This window comes from Eretmochelys imbricata, chromosome 6 (genome assembly GCF_965152235.1).
Source record: "Eretmochelys imbricata isolate rEreImb1 chromosome 6, rEreImb1.hap1, whole genome shotgun sequence".
NCBI classification, from domain to species: Eukaryota; Metazoa; Chordata; order Testudines; family Cheloniidae; genus Eretmochelys; species Eretmochelys imbricata.
Window position 1 is genome coordinate 53,298,584 of NC_135577.1, and position 24,768 is coordinate 53,323,351.

A 24,768-nucleotide genomic window follows, 5' to 3' on the forward strand; every position below is an offset into this window, starting at 1 on the left:
TAGTGATTGTCTGGTTTCACCCAGCACTCTAATATCCTGGGACCAACACAGCTACAACACTGCATTCAATAGTGAACAAACGCCATCAGTTAAATGGGCAGAGATCACTCATCCTCACTGCATCATTAGATTGATAGCATTATTCATAATGGCTGGGTAATTCTCATGCAGCTTTCAGAAAAATATGTATGCTACTTCATGAAAACAAAGCAATACACCAGTGCCACTGTCTCCCAATGTGCATAACTAAATTCACTGGGGTAGCTTTGTTACTGTTTATTGCTACCCTCCTCAGATTATGAGAATCTTGACTAAATTACAAGCATTGCATCAAATCCAGAAGTCTTTACTCAGTTCTCCCTCAGAAATTCCCCACGGAAGTAAGGGCTTGTCTACTTGGGGACACTCAGGGCTTGTCTACACTTAAAACACTGCTGCAGCAGTGCTGCTATAGTGCCTCAATGAAAACGCTACTTATGCTTCCTGGAGAGGTGGTAGCTAGGTTGATGGAAGGATTCTCTTGTTGACCTAGCGCTGTCTACACTGGTCAGTTTAACTGCATCATTCGGCGGGGAGGGTGGATTTTTCATGCCCCTGAAAGACATAGTTTGACATAGACATAGACATTTGACATAGACATTGACCTAATTTCTTAGTGTAGACCAGGCTTCAGGAAAGTTAAGGTGAATTAAATAAAGGTGTGAAGTTAAAGTGACTTAGGCTATATCTACACTATGGACCTTACAGCAGCACATCTGTACTGCTGCATCTGTGCCACTGTAAGGTCTCCTGTGTAGCTGGCATACTTAAACCACTCCCAACGAGTGGCAGTAGCTATGTTGGCAGGAAAGCATCTCCCGGTGACTTCGTGCTGTCCACACTGGTGCTTTTGTTGGTGAAATTTATGTGGGCCTTGTGTGTGGAAGTAAAGTGACCTTACTTTGCTTTAGCTGATCACCACTGAAAAGTTTCATTGGCATATGTCTATGTCTCTCAGGGGTGTGAAAAATCCACACACATAGTTAAGCTGATTTAGCCCCTGGTGTAGACATCACTAGATCGATGGAAGAATTTTTCTATCGACCTAGCTACCATCTCTTGGGGAGCTGGATTACATGTGCCAATCGGAGAACCCATCCTGTCACTGAAGCGTCTACATCAGCATTTCGCAAATGCGGCCACCAGGGGCTTTTCTTGCAGCCACAGCCTCTTGGCAGCTGTGACTGGGGAGGCAACAGCAAAGCAGCGGCTCCTCCCATGGGGCTGCCTGCAGTGGTTGGTCCCTACCCCATTCTGGAGCGACAAATACTGTAGGAGCAGGTAACCAGTGTGAATTCTCCACCTTCCCAGGGGTGGTGTGGCTCAGGCTTCAGCCCTGAGGTGGTGGGCAGCAGGCTCTGGCCATGCAGCGGCGGACTCTGTCCCCAAGCTGCAGGGTTTGGGACTCCATCTCTGGGCTCACCCTCCAACCATCACCTCAACCCTCACTGCCTCCTCCAGATCTCCATTGTTCCTGGCCCCCCCTGCCTCCTTACCCACCTCCTCATCCAGGGCTTAATTTGTCCCCCAGCATGCCAGGGCTGAATAAGAGTGCTGTGAAAAGTGATATGAACAAATATACAAATATCACTTTTCAGAGTAGCAGACTTACTAACTAGCAATCTTTTTTTAAAAAAAATCAAAACATGCAAAGCACCTTATTTTTGTTTCTATTCTGTTTAGGTCCAGTAAAGAATAGAGACAACTTAGATGCTGGGGGAGGGAGTCTCCCTTACTTTGGTTCTCTGATCTTTCAAGTCTCACAGCACACCTCCAAGCTCCAGTCCTCTCTCCTTCCTCTTTCTCCCTGACTGCCTGAAGTAGGAGGTTTTATTAGGTTCCTGACAGGACCTTAATTGACTGCAGATTCTCCAATTAACCTATAGCCACTCTCCCTAGTCTACAGGAAACCATGCCTTAATTAGCCTAGGGCTTATATATTTCCCCTCTAGCACTCTACCACTGCTCCCTGGTCCTCCTGTATCACAATAAATAAATTACAATGATCTGGACATGTATATGTGCATATTTATTGTTTTTTCCTAAAGTTAATTAAGTATTTTAGGAAAAATTCTCAGAGTGGCCACCAGCAAGAGTTGCTGGCCATACTCTGAGGCCACCAAAAAATATGTTGTGAGAACCCCTGGACATAGCCTTAGAAGAAGACTTTTGGGGCTCCCCACAGCTCCCTGGCATTGTGGCTCCATTGTAGCTGCACTAACAGGCGGGTCCCCGATTGCTCAGATAACATAAGTTGATTTTCATTTCCTGCTGGCAAGATGCAAAGCAGAAATGATAAAGCCAGAGTCCTAGTCTACACTATGAGGTTAGGTCGAATTTAGCCACATTAGGTCGATTTTATAAGCAATGCATCTACACAACCAACCCCATTCAGTCAATCTAAAAGGCTCTTAAAATTGACTGCTGTACTCCTCCCCAGTGAGGGGAGTAGCGCTAAAATCAACCGTGCTGGGTCGAATTTGGGGTAGTGCAGATGCAATTCGACGGTATTGCCCTCTGGGAGCTATCCCAGAGTGCTCCAATGTGACTGCTCTAGACAGCACTTTCAATTCCAATGCACTAGCCAGCTACACAGGAAAAGCCCTGGGAAATTTTGAATTTCATTTCCTGTTTGGTCAGCGTGGTGAGCTCAGCAGCACAGCTGACCATGCAGTCTCAGAATTGCAAACAAGCTCCAGCATGGAGTGAATGGGAGACACTGGATCTGATTGCTGTATGGGGAGAAGAATCTGTGCAGACCAAACTCCGATCAAAAAGAAGAAATGCTAATATATATGACAAAATCGCAAAGGGCATGGTAGACAGCGGCTACAACAGGGACACACAGCAGTGCCGCTTGAAAGTTAAGGAGCTCAGGCAAGCCTACCAAAAGACAAAGGAGGCAAATGGTCGCTCCGGGTCAGAGCCCCACACATGCCGCTTCTATGACCAGCTGCATGGCATTCTAGGCGGGGACCCTACCACTACCCCACCACTGTCCATGGACACCTGCAAGGGGGGAGTCTCACGCAACAGGGAGAAGGATATTGTGGATAAGGAGGAGGAGAATGCACATCAGGCAAGTGGAGAATCCATTCTCCCTGGCAGCCAGGATCTTTTCATACCCTGGAGCCAATACCCTCCCAAGTTGGGTTCCCGGCCCCTGAAGCCAGAGAAAGCACCTCTGGTGAGTGCACATTTGTAACTACAGTACAGGGTTTAAAAGCAATTGTGTTTAATGTTTGATTTGCCCTGAAGAATTGGGATGCATTTGCTGCCAGTACAGCTACTGGAAAAGTCTGTTAACATGTCTGGGGATGGAGCGGGAATCCTCCAAGGACATCTCCATGAAGCTCTTCTGGAGGTACTCTGAAAGCCTTTGCAGAATGTTTCTGGGGAGGGCTGCCTTATTTCATCCTCCACGGTAGGACACTTTACAATGCCAAGCCAGTAGCAAGTAGTCTGGAATCATAGCAGCAGAAAGCATGGCAGCGAATGGTCCTGGGTTTTGGTTGCATTCAAGCAAAATTCAGTCTTTATCTTTCTGTGTTAGCCTCAGGAGAGTGATAACATTCATGGTCACCTGGTTGAAATAGGGGAATTTTTGTAAGGGAACAATAAAAGGACCCCGTTCATGCTGGGCTGTTTGCGCTTGGCTAAAAGGGATCACCTCAGAGAATAGCCACACGGTGAGGTCGGGGGAGGGGTGTGCTGCACATCAACCCTAAAACCGCAGCCCCTCCTTTTAAATGGCAAACCCAACCGGCATTGCTTGCTATGGGAAGGCGCTGCAGTTTGAAACCATTTCCACATATTATGAAGGCAGAAGAAGCCAATCCCGCATACCCTTTGGCTTACCTTTGTTGCCTGGAAACCGAATTCTGTTGCCCAGCCGTGAGTGATGTGTCACCATACTGGCAGGCTGTCACTATAAAAGGCAAAATGTGACCTTGTACCTAAAGCACATGTGCTGTCTGCTGTGAATTGCTGGATGCACTGTGAAAGAGTCTCTCTTTTGTTCTCAGAAATGTATCATCTTAAATTTTACTTTCCCTTTTTATCCCCCCGCAGGCACAAATCTTTCTATGCTCCCCCTATCATCTCCGTCTGTGAGGTTATCGCAGATTAGAAAGCGAAAAACACACACTCATGATGACATGTTTTCCGAGCTCATGCAGTCCTCCCACACTGATAGGGCACAGCTGAATGCATGGAGGCATTCCGCATCAGAGGCCAGGAAAGCATTAGGTGAGCGCGATGCTGAGGCTAATGGGGGAGCAAATGGACATGCTCAGGTGTCTGGTGGAGCTGCAAGAAAGGCAACAAGAGCACAGACCGCCGCTGCATCTACTGTATAACTGCCTGCCCTCCTCCCCAAGTTCCATATCCTCCTCACCCAGACGCCCAAGAACGCAGGGAGGAGGCTCCGTGCACCCAGCCACTCCACTTCAGAGGATGGCCCAAGCAACAGAAGGCTGTCATTCAAACAGCTTTGATTTGTAGTGTGGCTACAATAAGCAATGTGGCCTTGTCCTTCCCTCCTCCTCTCCTTCCCCACCCCACTGGGCTACCTTGTCAGTTATCTCACTTTTCTTTTAATTAATAAAGAAAGAATGCATGGTTTCAAAACAATAGTTACTTTATTTCCTTTGCCAGCTGTGATCGAAGGGGGGAGGGTGGCTGGCTTACAGGGAATTAAAATCAACAAAGGGGGCAGGTTTGCAGCAAGGAGAAACACACACAACTGACACACCCTAACCTGGCCAGTCATGAAACTGGTTTTCAAAGCCTCTCTGATGAGCAGCGCTCCTAGCTGTGCTCTTCTAATTGCCCTGGTGTCTGGCTGCTCAAAACTGGCTGCCAGGCAATTTGCCTCAACCGCCCACCCCACCATAAACGTCTCCCCTTTACTCTCTCAGATATTATAGAGCACACAGCAAGCAGCAATAACAATGGTTATTGCTCTGAGGTCTAACCTAGTTAGCAAACAGCGCCAGTGAGCTTTTAAAGGTTCAAAGGACATTCTAGCACCATTCTGCACTTGCTCAGCCTATAGTTGAACTGCTCCTTACTACTGTCCAGGCTGCCTGTGTATGGCTTCATGAGCCATGGGAGCAGGGGGTAGGCTGGGTCCCCAAGGATAACTATAGACTGACAACATGTAAAACCACCCGTGACAATGTTTTTGTCCTATCAGGCATTGGGAGCTTAACCCAGAATTCCAATGGGCAGCAAAAACTGCAGGGACTGTGGGATAGCTACCCACAATGCACCACTCTGTGAATTGATGTTAGCCACAGTATTGAAGATGCACTCCGCCGACTTAAAGCGCTTGGTGGGGACATACACAATCGACTGTATACAATTTCTTTCTAAAGATCATCTTCTATAAAATCGACCTAATGTCACAGTGTAGACACATAGGCAAGGATGTCACAGTAAACAATAAAACATTCTTTAAATACATTAGAGAGAAGAGAGCTGCATGTGTAACCTGAGGATTCTCTAGACCAGTGAGGGAATAGAGTTGATGTTGGCAATTAAAGCTGAGAGGGGAGTAGCAGACAAGCTGAAGCAAAAAATAAAATAAAATAATTTAGTCTTTACTGTAGAAGTCAACAGGGAAATTCCTATTCCAAGGACACTTTTTAATGGAAATCAGAGTGTGGCCTTTTCTGAGACTGAAGTCTCTAAGGAAGAAGTTATGGAGGAGCTCAACAACTAGGACAGCATAGTATTCATCTGAGGGGTCTGAAGTAAAGAAAGTGAAGTAGCAGAGTTAATGAGGAAGATATGCAGTACCATTCTTGAAGATCTGAAGGTCACTTGTGTGATTCCTTGTACTGAAAGAGAAGCCAGGGAAAACCCTGGGATATATAGCTTGGGAAATCTCAGCTCTGCTCTGGGGAAATTCACAGACAGTCTAATTAAGGAGTGAAGTAAGTATGTATAGCCTGACACAGTCACACCAACCTGGCTCTTTCAAGGGGAAACTGGGACTCACTAACCTCATTGAGGTATCTGAAATAGTTTATAATGTGGTAGAAAAGGGTGGACATAATAGCTCAAAAGATTTGACAAGCCCATAAAAAAAGAGTGTTAAAGAAATAAGTAGTTATAGGCTGAGTGATCAAGAGATGCTCTTCAAAACTAAAAGATGTGCCCCCAGTTTTGGTACTTGGACTAGAGATAGGAGATGATGAATCCATTTCTTGTAAAGCTAGCTAGAGTTGTTGCTAAATATTATGATAGTTAATGAAAACTGATCAAGTTCTTCTTTTTAACCCTGCTCAATAACAGAAATCAGAGTCACTGGATGAAATGAATGGGACCTAAACAAAAGAAGTAGGGCTGTCAAGTGATTAAAAAAGTTAATTTCAATTAATCACGCTCATAAAAAAATAAACACCAAAAGCTCATCTGCCTCTCTCCACTTATCAGAAAAGATAAAATAGAAAATGCTTTAGTGATGTCTAACCTAGGGCCTAATTCTGCAATGATGACAATCATAGAATCATAGAATTATAGGACTGGAAGGGACCTCTAGAAGTCTTCTAGTCCAATCCTCTGCACTCAAGGCAAAACTAAGTGTTATCTAGCTCATCCCTGAGAGGTGACTGACTAACCTGCTCTTATAAACCTCCAATAATGGAGATTCCACAACCTCCCTAAGCAATTTATTCCAGTGTTTAAATACCCTGACAGTTGGGAATTTTTTCCTAAAGTCCAACCTAAATGGCCCTTGCTGCAATTTAAGCCCATTGCTTCTTGTCCTATCCTCAGAAGTTAACAAGAACAATTTTTCTCCCTCCTCCTTGTAACAACCTTTTATGTACTTGAAAACTATTATCATGTCCCTTCCTCAGTCATCTCTTCTTCAGACTAAACAAACCCAATTTTTTCAGTCTTTCCTCATAGGTCATGCTTTCTAGATCTTCAGTCATTTTTGTTGCTTTTCTCTGGACTTTCTCCAATTTGTCCACATCTTTCCTGAAATGTGGTGCCCAAAACTGGACACAATACTCAGGTTAAGGCCTAATCAGCAGAATAGAGCTGAAAAATTATTTCTTGTGTCTTGCTTACAACTCGCCTGTTAATACATCCCACAATGATGTTTATTTTTTGCAACAGTGTTACACTGTTGACTTATATTTAGCAGTGATCTCCAGATCCCTTTCTGCAGTACTCCTTCCAGGCAGTTTCCCATTTTGTATGTGTGCAACTGATTGTTCCTTCCTAAGTGGAGTACTTTGCATTTGTCCTTATGGAATTTCATCCTATTTACTTCAGACCATTTCTCCAATTTGTCCAGATCTTTTTGATTTTTAATCCAATCCTCCAAAGCACTTGCAACTGCTCCCAGCTTAGTTTTGTCTGCAAACTTTCTAAATGTACTCTCCATGCCATTATCTAAATCACTGACGAAGATATTGAAGAGAACCAGACCCAGAACTGATCCCTGCAGGACCCCACTGAATATGCCCTTCCGGCTTGACTGTGAACCATTGATAACTACTCTCTGTGAACTGTTTTCCAACCAGTTAAGCACCCACCTTATAGTAGCCCCATCTAGGTTATATTTCCCAGTTTGTTTATGAGACACTCATGCGAGACAGTATCAAAAGCCTTACTAAAGTCAAGATATATCTCATTTACTGCTTCCTCCTTATCCACAATACTTGTTACCCTGTCAAAAAAAGCTATCAGGTTGGTTTGACATCATTTGTTTTTGACAAATCCATGCTGACTATTACTTATCACCTTATTATATTCTCGGTGTTTGCAAATTGATTGCTTCATTATTTGCTCCATTATCTTTCTGGGTACTGAAATTAAACTGACTAGTCTGTAACTCCCTGGGTTGTCCTTATTCCCCTTTTTATAGATTGGCACTAAATTTGCCCTTTTCCAGTCCTCTGGAATCTCCTTAGTCTTCCATGACTTTTTGAAAATCATTGTTAATGGCTCAAATATCCCCTCAGTCAGCTACTTGAATTTCTAGGATGTATTTCATGAGTCACTGGTGACTTGAAGACATCTAACTTGTCTAAGTAATTTTTAATTTGTTCTTTCCTTATTTTAGCTTTTGATCCTACCTTATTTTAATGCCATTCACTATGTCAGACATCCAATCGCTACTAAACTTTTTGGGGACAACTGAAGCACAAAAGTCGATTAGTACATGTCAATATTTTCTGTTATTGTTCCCCCCCTCATTGTGTAATGGGTCTACGCTGTCCCTGGCCTTCCTCTTGCTTCTAATGTATTTGTAGAATGTTTTCTTGTTACTCTTAATGTCTCTAACAGCATTCCTTTTACAAAATTCACTGCAGAACATTTAGTAGTGAACTATGACATGCTGTAAACAGAGACAGGCCTGAACCAGATCACTAAATCTGAACTCCCTGAATTTTGAGGAACTACTTATGAGGTCCAGCTACAGATCTGAATTTAATAAATGAGGAGCTTATTATTATAATGGGCCTGAACTGAAATCTCAGAGAAAACTTCAATAATTTTTGGAGAGTCAAAATTCTTATTGGATTCTAAACTCATCTTCAAATATAAGTAATTAAATTAAGTAATACTAACGTCAATTGAACAAACTAAATTTTATGAAGAACTGTCATTCTATTGTTGCAGTATTTGTTTGATTACTTGATATTATCACTCATCTGCAAAGCTGCTTCATGGAGAGTAGACTAAACATCTGAAATTCACTGCAACAGGAGGTCACTGAGTCAAATAACGTACCTAAGGGCTGGAAAAATTTACAACCATTATTTGAATTTCTGTTTATGCATGCAGGTCAGGGTGATCAAAGGTCAGGATGATCAAAGCTCTCACTTCATATTCTAAGCTGAGAATTTCAGAAAGAACTATTTCCCCACATTTACAGCACTACACAAATATTGGGTGCTTTATGGGTGCTCTTCATCTTAATTATCATGTATTAAGCATTACTGAAGGACTTGATGGACCAATGGTCTGATATGACATGGTAAACCTGATGTTCTTATGCTGGGGGGCTCTGCAGATGCAATGCACTCAGTCTCTGAAAGAAGAGTATCTAAGGCTGGATTCTCTAGTCTTCTAAGGCCAGCTTTAAACCAGCTGAAGATTCCCACCAGAGAAGCTGCCTCCTACACGAGCTGCCCTTCCTATGCTTGGGGGTGTGTCACAGGCAGGGACTGGCACACCCTGATTCTCAGCCAATGTAAGATACATTACAGAATTTATGGAAGTAGCAGATTGAGAGTAGACCCCCTCTTGCTCCTCCAGGACTGGGCAGTCAAAGATCAGGGAGCTGCAACTAGCTGCTTTTGGCCATTATTCTCCACAGATTCTCTCTAGCTGCCAGGCAAGGCAGGGTACGAAAGCTCCAAGGAAGGTTATGTGAAGCCCTCCTCTCATGTGAGGGAGTCTTACTGAAATGCAAAAACGTGGGGGGAGGGATAGGAAACAAACGTGGAAGAAAATGAAGGGATTCTAAAGGAACTTTCTTAGAAAAATATGTTTTCTGAATAGTAATAGCAACACTATGATGCTCTATAGCACCTTTCTGAAGGTCTGAAAAATGATTTATAATGATTAATAAAACCCCATAATACACTACCAAATAGAGCAGGTAACTACCATTTTACAGTTGGGTTTCAGATATTATAGATTAGCTCCATTATATAGATGGAGAAACGGAAGCACAGGCAATCACTGAACCCAGGAGTCCTGGCTTCTAATGCTGTATACCAAAAACCAGACCATGCTGCCTTTCTCACTAGTTCAGACTGCATCTCATTTCCTTGGAGCCAATACGGATGCAGCTGTCAAAAAAGTTCAGATATAAGTGTGTATTTTTTCTTTACACGTCTTTTAAATCTGAAGAAAAAAATCAATTATTTAATTCCCTCATTTCTTTCCCTTTTGTAGCTAGTTTCTGAATCAATAGAGAAGGGAAAATGTACATGCAAAGCCATTTCTAGCAAACTCACTAATTTCCTTCTTGCCAAGCTATTTAAACAAATGCCTGTAGTTAACATGATTTCAGCGGATCCTAAGATTAAGGAGATTTCATTTCTGTCTTTGATATTTAGCAGCCTTCCCGCCCCCGCCCCCCCATGATATTGCAGTCCATGACCTTGAAATCATTATTGCTCACAGTTTGGCAGACTGCAGCTCATTACTATTTTTCTGCTCCACAGGTAGAAGATTATATGTATATCTAGAAATAGATATAGATTAGATATATATGTTTTAAACGTTGAAATTTATAATTAATGTAATTTAAATTACAAGACACCTAATTTTAGTACAGTAAATAGAAGAAAAATTGAAAACCTTTTTGTGCTAGAGCTGGAAATATCTCGCTTTCAGAGAAGACTTGGTTTATAATCATCTGCTTATATTGGCAGATACAATTCAACTTGCAGCAGCACAAGCTAACCTGTGAAAATGGACTGCTAAAGTAATGATCAGAAATAGGCAGAGAGTTCTGTTTTTGTCTGCATAAGCACCCAAAATTGGACACTTTGGGGATCTGGAAATCTCAGAGAAGCATGGGTTCTTAGCAGATTTCTGGCATGTCTGCTTTTCACCCTGGCTAGAACCACTTCAAGAGGAGGGGTTTTTTGGCACTTGCTATTCAAGAGTCACCTGAAAAGCGGATATGAAAAACATATTCAAACTTTTCAGATCCATTACAATTGTTTGATTCAAATATGGGTTTAGAATTCCATGGGTTCTTATTTTTTCTGCACCAGTACACCTTTGCCTAATATATAGCAAGACTGTAATTTTGCAATAAGATCAACACAAGCAGATTCTTGCATCCGTGTAGAACAATGGGCTTTATTTGGAAGCAAGAGTCCACCTGCATGGATCTAATGTCTCTTGACATGTATTTCCAACTTGCAATGCAAGTTGGATAAAATATTGTATTATTACTTCCATCTCGGCAGCATCAAGTCAGTGAAAATCAAACTGCATTCTAGTTGCTCTGGGCACCATGAAATCCACTGATCATGCTGCTATCTGCCATTAGTGATGGATAGTTCAGGAGGAAGAACTCTTGGAGGTTTTTTCTAATGCCTGTTGACTCTGAACTAATGGAGGATGAGGAAAATTCTCCAGGTTGTTCAGAGAGCCTGACAGTAAAGGAAAAGGAAAAGAAACAGCTTGGGTGAAATGCTGGCCCCACTGAATTCAATGGAAAATTTTCTGGTTGACTTGAATGGATGAAGGCTCTGGCCCTATATCATTTCAGCACCAAAGCCTTTATTGTTTTTAATCAGAAAGTGGTTGGTGTTTTTTTGGGCTAGTCTTTCCCCCCATGGCTGGATCACTATAAAGAATTTTGAGAATGAGTTCTGCATTTTTTGTTTAAAAAAGTCCTCTGTTGGTAATACAGCTGCTATGCTTTCACCTGTGCATCCTAATCTCCAGATGGTCAGAGCTATGACTTTGAAAAGTTGCTGAATAATGCATTTGTCTGATATAATCAGACTTGTGTTATCACTGATTGCTCAGCTGCCTACTCTGAGCTTGTCATCTCACTGCTCCACATGACTGTCCATTTCGCTTCTTACCCGTGTCTACTGGGCTGCCCAGCATGGGCCTAGTTTTTTTTTCTACAGGGTTTTTAATTTTGATGTATAAAATGTTTATGATTTTGGATGATAAAAAACTTTATGAGTAATTTAGCATGGATGCTGGAGTGTTTAAAATGGCTTATTGTGTCTAGCTGCACCATCTGTGGAGGAACTCACTTGACTTTTCTACTGTGCTCTCGGGATAGTTATTTTTCAAGCCTTTCTGCTAGTTCCAATGCGGAGTGTCTAACAATGCCAAATAAACTGTATTTTGCAAATAAAAATAAAAAATGTGCTTAAATGTAGTTATTATTACAGCCTAGTGTAATTACGGCTAAGTGTCGGCTTAATGGTACATTAATTAATACTGAATTTCAAAGGCATTCTTCAGGAGGTGCAATATGAATTACATCAATGCCAGCCATAGGGGAATCCTTCCTTGTAGCCAGTCAATATAAGCACAAGGAACTACTAACAGCTCTTCTGTTAGAATTCAGTTGTGTGAAGGCAACTATTTAAGTGCTTTAGAAGTAGGAGAAGTGACTAAATATAATGGCATTGGGGGGAGTTCCCTGTTTATTCTTTATCGCTGAGTTACATATCTTCTCTGATAAGTTTATAATCCTCAACTCTTTTCCTAATGTTGCAATGAGAGGAAAATTCAAATATGCTCATTCTTCCTCTGTGTGAGGAGATCTACCAGAACAGGGAAGAAGACAGAGTTTTAACCCGATTTAATAACAACCTCACAGTCCACTATTCAAATCATATCAGTAACCACCAAAAGCTTACACATCTTTCAAAAACAAGACTGGAAGGATGATCTTGTGGTTAAGGCAGTGGACAAGCACTCAGGAGATCTGGGGTAAGTTTCCAGCTGTGCTACAGACTTTCTGTGTGGCCTTGGGCAAAATATTTAATTTCTCTGTGCCTTGTTTTCCCACCAACACAATGAGGATGATAATCCTTCCTTTGTCTGTCTTGCCTATTTAGACTGTAAGCTCCCTGGTGCAGGGACTGTCTTTTACTAGGGCGAGTGTTGTCAACCCTCAAGGATTGGCCTGGAATTTCCAGGAATTAAAGATTAATCTTTAATTAAAAATTATGTCATGTGATGAAACCTCCAGGAATATGTCCCACCAAAATTGGCAACCCTACTATGGGCCCTAATTTCAGCTGTGGCCTTTAGTGCTACTGTAACACAACTAAATAATAAAAAAGCACTGATTGCTATTTTAAAATGCCCCGGTTTACAGATCCAGTTCTTTATTTCCTCTTTCATCACTAGGTTGTGCAAGCTGCAATAAACACACACTGGGTCTGATTTTTTCCTGCCTTACACCTTGTAAAATCATTTTAAGGCCCTTTCTTTTCAGATTTTTGTTTCAAAAGTCCCAAGGATTTATCAGCGTTTAGTTAAAAAACCCTAAAAAATATGTGAAAATTGGTGCAAAAATAACTTTGCAGTTTTCTGGGTAAATATCAGGGTAAATATCACTTTTGTTGCCTGTTTTTGTTTTTTTTTACAACTTTTTAAAAAAACCCTTATATTCTGAAACATAGTTGGATACAGATTTACATTTTCAACCCATTTAACATGAAAAGTAGTTCACTAACTTTTATTTTCTTTGAATGCTGATAACTATCTGTATTATCTATAAAGCTGGTGATGTGCATGTGTTGGGCATGGGATTGACAACAGTATGTACACCAGTGCTCAAATCGTTCAGGTACTTCTGACCTGGCTCCCCACTCTGGCAGGAGAGATGGTGGAGGAGACTGCATGAAGAGATAGTGCCCTTGCCTCCTCCACCTCTTCTACTTCCAGGCCTGCTCTGGATGGAGAGATGGCAGCTCAGGTTACTGAGATGCCATCTTTCCTACCCAGGAGGGGAGCTGTGTCCCGGAAGTTCCAGCACTTCCATAATTCATGTGAAAATTGGTAAAAACTGAAGAATGGCTTATGTAAACCCAGGAAATGTTCAGTAAAAATTGGTAAAAACAGAAAACGAAGGTCCTTATGTCATTTGTACCTGTGCAAAGTGGGTGAAAAATGCTAACAAATCAGAAGTATTTGCTCACTTACATGTATGGTAGCATTTTATACCTACTTATCAAAGTTCAAGGCAATGGAGAATAAGGCCTATTATCTTTGTCATAATGGTTTCCACCTTCCCTTCACTTCTTGACTACGGCAGTCAAATGATTTTGGCAGTTATAGAAAATGTTTTCAAGTGCAGCTAAACTATTTAATGTGTTCCCAATGATAAGACATACAGTGTCTTGTTTACAAAGCATATTTGGGTCACGCTGTGCACTAGGATTAATCTCATAGAATAACTAATGCCTAATGTGATTGTCCTCTCCTGCCTTCCAATGTGGTTAGAAAATCAAAAAAAGTAAAAAAGGGATAAAAATACATCTAGACAAAAAATGTAACATTAAAGTAATACAAATCTTCATACTGCAAAGTTGGATACATGCAGGATGCTTCCTAGAGTCAGATGGGTATGTGAGTGCATGTTCACATGTGTGTTATGATATATAAACTACTTCATATCAAAATGATATATAAAAAAGGGTTAGCCTTAAAAAGGTTTGACAAGCATATAATTTAATCAAATCTGGTTGAATTCTGACCAAAGCACCTTGTGCCATAATCACGTCACTTTCTTCAAATATTACTGGAAAAAAGAAAAATTATTTTTCAGAGCTGAACACCTGCCTCAAGGTACAAATTTTGACAAATTGACACATTTTGACTGTAATATTTTATGGAAAGAAAAAAAACCCACTTCTGCATTAAATATTTCATGCAGTAACGAAAAGAAAGAAACATATTGGATGTAAGTAGTGCTTATTTTCAATTCAGAACTAGCAGCCAAGGAGCTTACAAACTGATGAAAAGCCTTGGCAGAGTTAATTGTCCTTATTTGAAATTTACTTTACTGATGCAAATAACAGAGAGGTTCTTAGACTGAGATACTGAAGAAACCATGTACAAAACTTTGAACAAGATTTAATGTGGTCCTTTGTGGGTATGCAGTGGGGGGGTGGGGCAGAGGAAGAGTGTGTAAGGAGCTGTCCTCACCTCTTTGAACCTCTTCACAGGAACTATTCACAGTTCTTGTCCTTGGGCAGGCTTTTCATCTGTGCCCTGGCAAGTGAGAGAGTTGGAGTAGTGTAAAGTTACTGTAGAAGATAGCCAGCCGCAGGGATGTCCTCTGAGGACTTCTCACATGGCCTAGTTAGGGTGACCAGATAGCAAGTGTGAAAAATCAGGATGGGGTGGGGGTGGGGTGGGGAGGGAGGTGTAACAGGTACTTATATGAGACAAAGCCCCAAATATTGAGACTGTCCCTATAAAATTGGGACATCTGCATTGGTGCTGGAACTATTTTTAGAGAGGGGGTGCTGAAGGCAGAAACCATGTATTTGGCTTGTTATGACTACTTCCAGCCAGGAGGTGTGGCAGCACCCCCAGCACCCCTAGTTCCAAATATGGACATCTGGTCAGCCTAGGCCTAGTTCCAAGGGCAGGGCTGGGAGGGACATGCTGCAGAGAGGCCTGAAGTCTGCAACACTGGAGCCAATAGGCAGCTTAGGGAGACTGACATAGTTTAGATAGGCTCCCAGGGGTTTAAATTATGCTGGTGGGTTAGAACCACTTTAGGTCTCCACTCCACCTGGGCTGTGAGTTCTGTACCTCTTAGAGGCACAGCACAGAACCTCACCCTTGTATTTAGAGCGTGCAAAGACTGTTAGCCTAAGTGCCTATAGTCACACTAACTTCCCCAGAGGAATCAGTTATTGGTTTGGCGATGGCCTAGGCTGGTCTCCTCTTTTGGGGCACACATGCTGCTCCTGTAAAAGGGTGTATCACAAATTGCACCAGTGTGTGCTCTCTCAAATACTCTGAGGAATGGTGTCCAAATCAAACACAATCCTGCTGAGAGCTACCTCTTGGAAGGTGCACCTCTGCTTCTGCCTCTATTCTGTGTATCCCTTGGTGTGTCCACAAGTTCCTCAATAATTACATATAAAAATACCAGGCATTGCTATATATGACTTCATAATAATCTTTATAATAATAATGCTGGAGGGAATGATTACCTGACCATAGGTTCAACTTCTTGGATGAGAGGAATCTTCCTGCCAAAAATGGCATTAGCTAGCAAAGCAGATATGTTCCCTTCAGACAATCTGTATCTGTCTGTTTCTTTTGGTAAGGTATTTTATGGGACGTCTAATAATAGGCATATGTTTGCTCCTTTAATGTACAGCCCATGTAATAAACCTCACATACAGACTGCCAGTAGGACTAAAGTATGGAAAGTATTGAAAACCCTAATTAAAATGAGACCTAATACTTTTCTCCTCAGTGCTTTGGCAATGGGATACAGAACCTTCCACATCTAAGTCACTCTGGATTGAATATGCAGTAGTCCAACAATTGCTGAACATTTGGTTTCATTTGAAGCATGTTTAAAGTCTAGTCCCTTGAGGATGAGTATATAATATAATCACCCTTGTCTCCTCAGATAGTCCAAGGAAAGTAAACTAACCTGTCTTTCTCTAGTCTACAGTACTCTTTTCAAGCATGAAGCACATTGGCTAAGTAGCATAAAGAACCTTCCACTGGTATTGTCCATATTATACCTCTGTGTTTGAAAAGCACAGGACTTCAGTTTCCAAGGCCTATACAGCAGACTAGAGACAACATACAAACCTGCCCTGGTTCCTGCCTGCAGGAAGGTTATACCATATATGGAAAAAGAAAAGGAGTACTTGTGGCACCTTAGAGACTAACCAATTTATTTGAGCATGAGCTTTCGTGAGCTACAGCTCACTTCATCGGATGCATACCGTGGAAACTGCAGCAGACTTTATATATACACAGAGAATATGAAACAATACCTCCTCCCACCCCACTGTCCTGCTGGTAATAGCTTATCTAAAGTGATCATCAGGTTAGGCCATTTCCAGCACAAATCCAGGTTTTCTCACCCTCCACCCCCCCACACAAATTCACTCTCCTGCTGGTGATAGCCCATCCAAAGTGACAACTCTTTACACAATGTGCATAATAATCAAGTTGGGCCATTTCCTGCACAAATCCAGGTTCTCTCACTCCCTCACCCCCCTCCAAAAACCCACCCCCATACACACACAAACTCACTCTCCTGCTGGTAATAGCTCATCCAAACTGACCACTCTCCAAGTTTAAATCCAAGTTAAACCAGAACATCTGGGGGGGGGCGGGTAGGAAAAAACAAGAGGAAATAGGCTACCTTGCATAATGACTTAGCCACTCCCAGTCTCTATTTAAGCCTAAATTAATAGTATCCAATTTGCAAATGAATTCCAATTCAGCAGTTTCTCGCTGGAGTCTGGATTTGAAGTTTTTTTGTTTTAAGATAGCGACCTTCATGTCTGTGATTGCGTGACCAGAGAGATTGAAGCGTTCTCCGACTGGTTTATGAATGTTATAATTCTTGACATCTGATTTGTGTCCATTTATTCTTTTACGTAGAGACTGTCCAGTTTGACCGATGTACATGGCAGAGGGGCATTGCTGGCACATGATGGCATATATCACATTGGTGGATGTGCAGGTGAACGAGCCTCTGATAGTGTGGCTGATGTTATTAGGCCCTGTGATGGTGTCCCCTGAATAGATACGTGGGCACAATTGGCAACGGGCTTTGTTGCAAGGATAAGTTCCTGGGTTAGTGGTTCTGTTGTGTGGTATGTGGTTGTTGGTGAGTATTTGCTTCAGGTTGCGGGGCTGTCTGTAGGCAAGGACCGGCCTGTCTCCCAAGATTTGTGAGAGTGTTGGGTCATCCTTTAGGATAGGTTGTAGATCCTTAATAATGCGTTGGAGGGGTTTTAGTTGGGGGCTGAAGGTGACGGCTAGTGGAGTTCTGTTATTTTCTTTGTTAGGCCTGTCCTGTAGTAGGTAACTTCTGGGAACTCTTCTGGCTCTATCAATCTGTTTCTTTACTTCTGCAGGTGGGTATTGTAGTTGTAAGAAAGCTTGACAGAGATCTTGTAGGTGTTTGTCTCTGTCTGAGGGGTTGGAGCAAATGCGGTTGTATCGCAGAGCTTGGCTGTAGACGATGGATCGTGTGGTGTGGTCAGGGTGAAAGCTGGAGGCATGCAGGTAGGAATAGCGGTCAGTAGGTTTCCGGTATAGGGTGGTGTTTATGTGACCATTGTTTATTAGCACTGTAGTGTCCAGGAAGTGGATCGCTTGTGTGGACTGGACCAGGCTGAGGTTGATGGTGGGATGGAAATTGTTGAAATCATGGTGGAATTCCTCAAGGGCTTCTTTTCCATGGGTCCAGATGATGAAGATGTCATCAATATAGCGCAAGTAGATTAGGGGCTTTAGGGGACGAGAGCTGAGGAAGCGTTGTTCTAAATCAGCCTAAATCAGGTCAAAACAGCAGACTGGACTTCTACATAGAGTGCTTCCGCCGACGTGCACGGGCTGAAATTGTGGAAAAGCAGCATCACTTGCCCCATAACCTCGGCCATGCGGAACGCAATGCCATCCACAGCCTCAGAAACAACTCTGACATCATAATCAAAAAGGCTGACAAAGGAGGTGCTGTTGTCATCATGAATAGGTCGGAATATGAACAAGAGGCTGCTCGGCAGCTCTCCAACACGAGTTTCTACAAGCCATTACCCTATGATCCCACTGAGAGTTACCAAAAGCAACTACAGCATTTGCTCAAGAAACTTCCTGAAAAAGCACAAGATCAAATCCGCACAGACACACCCCTGGAACCCCGACCTGGGATATTCTATCTACTACCCAAGATCCATAAACCTGGAACTCCTGGGCGCCCCATCATTTCAGGCATTGGCACCCTGACAGCAGGATTGTCTGGCTATGTAGACTGCCTCCTCAGGCCCTACGCTACCAGCACTCCCAGCTACCTTCGAGACACCACTGACTTCCTGAGGAAACTTCAATCCATCGGTGATCTTCCTGATAACACCATCCTGGCCACTATGGATGTAGAAGCCCTCTACACCAACATTCCACACAAAGATGGACTACAAGCCGTCAGGAACACTATCCCCGATAATGTCACGGCTAACCTGGTGGCTGAACTTTGTGACTTTGTCCTTACCCATAACTATTTCACATTTGGGGACAATGTATACCTTCAGATCAGCGGCACTGCTATGGGTACCCGCATGGCCCCACAGTATGCCAACATTTTTATGGCTGATTTAGAACAACGCTTCCTCAGCTCTCGTCCCCTAAAGCCCCTACTCTACTTGCGCTATATTGATGACATCTTCATCATCTGGACCCTGATGGAACACTTTTGACCTCACATATTCTGTATGTGTGAGGTCATGTTGCATGGAGAATGCCATTTTATACAGAAATGCACTGTGTGTGTGGTCACACCATCAGAGTGAGGTCATTATGGTTTGAGTCTGGCAGGGGTGGAGTACCTGCACTTAAAAAAATCAGGACTATGTTCCTTGTCTATTGTTCCGCCTCTTCTCTCTTTTTCTCTTATTGAGTTTCCGTGGTCATTAGGGTGCAGCTACTAATGGGGTGCTTGACTGGCTGAGTCATCTCACTCCCCTTTTGGAGGCTGCAGAATATACTGCATTTTCCACCTCAGCTTCCCTTCCATTGTTCCCTGTACTCTGCTTTAGAATGTGGCTTTTTATATCAAACTGTATAGACTCATGCTTTTAGATCCCTGGTTCAATCCCCAGTGAATTGACTAAGATGGTGGCCCTGAAAAACATATGTATTGTGACACGGTAGGGCCAGATGGCTACAGGAGAGTGATCCTATTGGGATCCGTAAGTGCTGGATCCCCTGACCCACTGCGAAAGGATCTCCCCTCAGCCTAAGAGGGAGATCCACAGGACCTGGAAACCAACTAAATACAGGGGACAACTAATGAAATAACAGGGACAGGAGTGTGGTCAAAGGGTCAAACGAAGGGAACCAGACGGGGACACCAAGCAGAGAAACCCGGACAGTGCCCACTGCTCCTCAAAGGCATTAAGGGAGTCAGTGGACGCCGCCCAGAGGAACTCTGCCCGGATATGTGAACGGACAGAGGATCAGAAATAGACCCCACAGTCACAAGTGACTCCATCAGCCAACCTCCTCACTCTGGTTTTATAGATGGCCATTTTAGCCAGGGCCAGGAGGAGATTGACCAGGAGGTCCAGTGACTTTGTGGGACCACGGATAGGCAGTGCATAAATAAGAAGGTTACAGGAGAGTGATTTTTTTTTTAAGCAGAAAAGAATTTTATTTACATAACACTTGCAAAGAATCACCAAAAAGGATAAAACAAAACTATGCAACAAAACAAAGCAAACGCAAGGTATAACACAGCAGCCTTCAGGAGGAAGAAGTGTTCAGTCTAGCCTGGGCCCAGAGCGGGGGGGCTTCCTCGACACTCATGGTCTTCCACCCCCTCGAGTTACCTAGTGCCACGCCCAGTGTCACCGATTATTTCTCTCCTGAGAGTGCCCGACAAGATTGGCACAGCTGTGGGGTGGGCAGTTTGGGGGGGGAACGTACACCCACGTGTGATAGGACCCCTCCTAGGTGACGGTGATGATGGTATCCGCACCGGCAATGGCTGGGGCCTCTCGCTCTTCCCCTCAATCAAAGGATCAGATGGAGGGAACCGGACGGGGTCACCAAGCAAAGGACCTCGGAAAGCACCCACTGCTCCTCAAAGGCATCAAAGGAGTCAGTGGACGCCTCCCAGAGGAACTCTGCCCGGATACGTGAACAGACGGAGGATCGGAAATAAGCCCCACAGTCACAGGAGACTCCATCAGCCAACCTCCTCACTCTGGTTTTATAGATGGCCATTTTAGCCAGGGCCAGGAGGAGATTGACCAGGAGGTCCAGTGACTTTGTGGGGCCACGGATAGGGAATGCATAAATAAGAAGGTTACAGGAGAGTGATTTTGAAGCAGAAAAGAATTTTTATTTGTGTAACACTTACAAAAAATCACCAAAAAGGATAAAGCAAAACTATGCAACAAAACAAAAGCAAACGCAAGGTATAACACAGCAGCCTTCGGGAGAGAGAAGTGTTCAGGCTAGCCTGGGCCCAGAGCGGGGGGGCTTCCTCGACACTCTTGGTCTTCACCCTCCTGAGTTACCTTGTGGCCTAGAGCGGGGGGGCTTCCTCAACACTCATGGTCTTCCAGCCCCTCGAGTTACCTAGTGCCACACCCAGTGTCACCGATTATTCCTCTCCTGAGAGTGCCCGACAAGATGGGCATGGCTGCGGGGTGGGCGGTTTGGGGGTGGGGGGACATACACCCATGTGTGATAGGACCCCTCCTAGGTGACAGTGATGATGGTATCCACAGTGGCAACGGCTGGGGTCTCTCACTCTTCCCCTCAATCAAAGGGTCAGATGGAGGGAACCGGATGGCATCACCGGGCAGAGAATCTCGGACAGCGCCCACTGCGTCAAGGGAGTCAGTGGATGCTGCCCAGAGGAACTCTGCCCGGATACGTGAACGGACGGAGGATCGGAAATAGGCCCCACAGTCACAGGAGACTCCATCAGCCAACCTCCTCACTCTGGTTTTATAGATGGCCATTTTAACCAGGGCCAGGAGAAGACTGACGAGGCGGTCCCATGACTTTGTGGGGCCACGGATAGGGAGTGCATAAATAAGAAGGTTACAGGAGAGTGATAGAAGGCAGATATATTAGCCCCAGGTTAAGTGGGTCCCTTTTCCCTGGGTAAGGTAACAGGGAAGGTTCCAGAACAATCAGGAACTTTCTGGAAACAATTAAAGCAGACAGGCTGATTAGAACACCTGCAGCCAATCAAGAAGCTGCTAGAATCAATTAAGGCAGGCTAAACAGGGCACCTGGGTTTAAAAAAGCTCTCACTCCAGTTAGTGAGGGGTGCGTAAGGAGCTGGGAGTGAGAGGACGTGCTGCTGGAGGACTGAGGAGTACAAGCGTTAACAGACATCAGGAGGAAGGTCCTGTGGTGAAGACAAAGAAGGTGTTGGGAGGAGGCCATGTGGAAGTAGCCCAGAGAATTGTAGCTGCCGCACAGCTGTTCCAGAAGGCACTCTACACAGCTGCAGTCCACAGGGCCCTGGGCTGGAACCCAGGGTAGAGGGCTGGCCCGGGTTCCCCCCAAACCTCCCAACTCCTGGTCCAACACAGGAGGTTCCACCAGAGGGGAAGGTCTCTAGGCTGTTCCCCGACCCACATGGTGGATCAGCAGAAACTGTGGGGATTGTTCTTACTCTTTTTTGCTCATGCTGGCCAGTGATGAGGTTATCTGAGTGAATGGCAGATTTGAGCCACAAAAGTCTGAGGTGAGCAAAATCCGCCAATAAGTGCAGGACCCACCAAGGTAGAGGAGGAACTTTATCACAGTATCTAAAGGCTTCAAAGTAGTAGTAAGACACAATAGGATGGAATGTCACCAATATGTGGATGACACATAGCTTTCTGGCTTCCAAGCAAACAAGACAATTGCTGTCATGTAGGCTTGCGAGGACAATGGTTTCACCTGCCACTGAGAGAATATCTTCACTCCCATGACTGAGGCACAATGTAGTCTCAGGGACATGTTCGATGCATCACTACTCCCGGACACACAAATAACAGTAGAAAGAAGTGCCTTCTGGATGCTCTGCGCATTCCTATTAGACAAAGACCTGGCAACATTGATACATATCTTTGTTACCTCAAGCTTATATATCACCACTCTTACGTTGCAGAGAATTCAAAGCGATGTTGGGCACCTAAAGACCCCCTACCCCCCATAAAAACCTGTGTACCCTTTTGGAAGAGGAAATGAAATAGAGAAGAGACTGTGTGGGTTGGAGAGAGGACAGGAAATGAGAGAATGACAAGGGGCACCTAAGGTTATTCCTGGTTTTAATGTAATGTGGATTTTGGGGCTGGAAATCCCACCACAGGAGCAAGTGGGACAACCTTGAATTCTTTCTGTGCTTTAGGCTTCCAGGTTATATTCTTGCTTGAGTAAGTGGCAGACATAGTCTCATTCAGGCTGTAGCACCCTTTGGGCTGCACAATACCAAATATTCTCCAGATCTCTCTGCTCTTGGAATGTAAAATGAGAACTACACTAATTCTTCTCTCACAGAATTAGTTAAGAGTGCTATATCCCTGAGGGCTGTAATTAGCAAAATGTCATTATTGTCAGCTTTGTTTTGTGGTTAAACTTGCCACTCTCTTAAGCAAAGGAGTAAAAATAGATAGTGCAACAAGGCTGGAACTTTAATTTCAGAAAATAGAAACTTTTTTTAGGGTGAAATTTAACCCTGTACAGAGGAGCCAGCACAAACCTTTCACACCTCTTAAGTGCTGTTTTGAGCATTGAAATGAGACATAGGCCATGTGCTGATCCGTCACACAGGGATGAATTTCACCCTAATTGACTGAAGCTGTAGCTTTTCTATTTAGAAATCAAAGAAAACATGGGCACAAAAGACACAGTATGGCCTAAAAATGAAGTAAAGGGATGGACAAAGTCCCATCTATGATTGTTAAAGCTCTACATACAAGTTTTCACTTGGAAAGTACTAACAGGTGGACACAGAAATGATTGAGAATACTTGATATTTAACTATTTTGTTTGTGTGTTTTGAACATCACCCTATCAAATCATTTGACTCTATTCATGCCTACATGGTACTTAGTAGCAAAAAGTAACTTTCTTCACCGGGAAGCAGCATTACCCAATTGATAGAAGTCAGAATAGGCCATCACTTCTCCTATCTATAGTACTTACATGCCCCCTCACAACCCAGTGTCTGAGCAACTCATAATCTTTAATGCTTTTACCCTCACAACCCTCTTTGAAGTGGAGAAATGCAACTATCCTCTTTCACAGGTGGGGAATTGAGGCACAGAAAGACGAAGTGATTTCTCAAGGTCATATAGGAAGTTGCAGTGAGAACCTAACCACTGGACCATCCTTTCTGTCTGTGACTTGACTGTGTGACCTTGGGTATTCCTCTTACCTACAGCTTTACATCTGTACATATGATTGTAATGATGCCTATCAATTTTATAACATACCTTGAAACTTACCAATGAAAACTGCTATACAAGTGCAAAGTATTATTTAGGATCAGGTCATGGTTAACCCTTGCAAGTTTGGATAAGGGCATCAGGGAGAGTAAGACTCCAAACTCATTCCCCTTTGTTGTTGTGCCATACCTTGGGGCTGAGCAACATGTCTTGTACTTCCCACTAGCCTGTGTTACTAGTGCTGACCCCTCAGGATCCCCTGAAGTGTAAACTCCATCTTGTGGGTGTTCTGGGTCCACAGGTTCATTCTTCATGGGTTTGAAACCTAACCAGTTTCAAGACTGAGCTTGATAAGTCTTTGGATGGTATGATGAAATTGCCTATAATGGCATGTGCCCATCTGTTACTGCTAGAAGCAAATATCTCAGATGGCTGGAGATGGGACACTAGATGGTGAGGGCTGAGTTACTACATCAAATTCTTTCCCTGGTGTCTGGCTGGTAGGTCACACCAGCATGCTCAGGGTCTAACTGTTTGCTATATTTGGGGTCAGGAAGGAATTTTTCCCCAGGTCAGATTGGCAGAGACCCTGGGTTTTTTCCACTTTCCTCTGCAGGGTGGGGCACAGGTCATTTGCTAGTTTGAACTAGCGTAAATGGTGGTTTCTCCATGTAACTTGATGTCTTTAAATCATGACTGAGGACTTCAGTAACTCAGCCAGAGGTTATGGGTCTTTTACAGGAGTGGATGGGTGAGGTTCTGTGGCCTGCGATGTGCAGGAGGTCAGACTAGATGATCACGATGGCCCCTTCTGGCCTTAAAGTCTATGAGGCTAAGGGGCATGTGATAGACGTAATATATAAAACATACACAGGCAGACTTTGCACAAACATTCTAAAACACTGTTGCTCTCTAACAGCATGAGATATGCAGAGATCTATACAAAACCCTACACGCATTTCACTGCTTCAGTTTCTTCAGGAGCATACTCTGGACTGGGGTCTGGCTCCTCTGGAGGTGTCTAGGACTTTTCTGCTGCAGGCCATGGTGAGACTTCCATGGAGCCTCATGCTCTAGGTCAGCTTGCTTTCTCTGA